We start from the raw sequence: 1569 nt of genomic DNA on the forward strand, positions 1-1569 counted from the left end.
CCTAGAGGCCTCAGCTTGCAAGTCAATTAAAATTTTTTTCCCTAAGACAAACATAATACTTTGATATGCAGTAGAAGGATATTCTTAAATGAACCTGTTTTTTATTTTAGTGTTGTCTTGAATTCTTATTACGAGTCCGTCATGACTTAATTCCTGCTAAACTCCAAAAGATTCATCTACCCTTGCTTTTTCACTATTGGTGCAAATGTTAACACAACAAAAAAGGCCAAAAAAATTATTATGAAAATAATTTTGACCTCACAGACCTCCTGAAAAGGGCTCAGGGACTCTCAGAGGTCTACAGACAACACTTTGAGAGCAACTTTACTAGAGGAGAATGATAATAAAGTATTATAATAAGTGCCTTCAACCAAATAGATAAACTGGATTTTGAGAAAGAAAAATAAGAAAGCGTGATGTTGACATGATTTGATAAGAAAAACAAATGTTGACCACATTTTCAGAACCAAGAATGGGGATAATTTGACCAAAGATTTCTTTTGGGTGATTTTTGAGAGCAAGAAGCAGCCTGGATACCAAAATGTTAGAATATCCAAGACACTAAGCTAGTTCATATTAAATAAACATTTGAAATCTGCATAACTTTTTTTAAAAGATTCCTATAAGAAGTTGCTAGATGTGCTTGTTTTCCACATGTGAAAATATTGTAAACAGGATCCATTTCTCCAGTAAGAGTTTCCGAACCTTTTGTTATAATTACCAAATGCTTAGGACTGGGCTGGCTGGAAATGCATATTAAGCTTTTCTGTGTATGTGGCAAACTTTGTCCAAATAAAGTAGCTTTGTACTCTAAATGAATGAATGAATGAATGAGCAAATGAATAAATAAATAAGCATCTGTATTCCATGAACACGAAGAAAATCTTAAAAAAAAACAAATGTTCTAAGGTTTCAGTCAAGATGGCAGGCTGGATAAAAGCAGGGTGCACCTCCTCCCAGGACTGCATTCAAATTACAACCAAATTAAAAAACAATCAACTTGGAGAACTACCTGAAGTCTAGCTGATCATAACACGTACATCTGAGGATATAAAGTAAAACCCACATCAAGACTTGTGGGAGGGGCAGAGATGCAAAGCGGGCTGGCCCCACACCCACACGTGGTGGCTGAGCACTAGGAGGGAGAGAACGGCTTCAGAGGTCGCACTGAAGGAATGAGGAGCCATAGCCCCACACATGGACTCCCCAGCTCAGGGTTCCAGTTCAGGAAAGAAGAGTTCCCACAAAATCTGTAAAAACCAGTGGGAATTCTGGCCGTCTGGGTGAGATGGAACAAACCTGAAAACCCAGATGTCCCCCTTAAAGGGCCCGCACACAGACTTACTCACAGACACTCACCCTGGGCGCCTGCAGAAGGTCAGTAGCTTAGGAGACGCAAGAGACATACAGAGAAAGACTGAGTTGTATGGCACCAGGGTAAAGGCTGAGGGACAGCGTCCATTGTTCCTTTTTTGGGCCCCCTCCGGGGTAGTCTACAGATGGGCACCATCTTGCCTATGTTAAACCCTTCCCACACACAGCCAATTCTGAAGCTGCAATGGCTGGGTG

Source organism: Pteropus vampyrus, unplaced genomic scaffold, assembly GCF_000151845.1.
Source record: "Pteropus vampyrus isolate Shadow unplaced genomic scaffold, Pvam_2.0 Scaffold67, whole genome shotgun sequence".
NCBI lineage: Eukaryota > Metazoa > Chordata > Mammalia > Chiroptera > Pteropodidae > Pteropus > Pteropus vampyrus.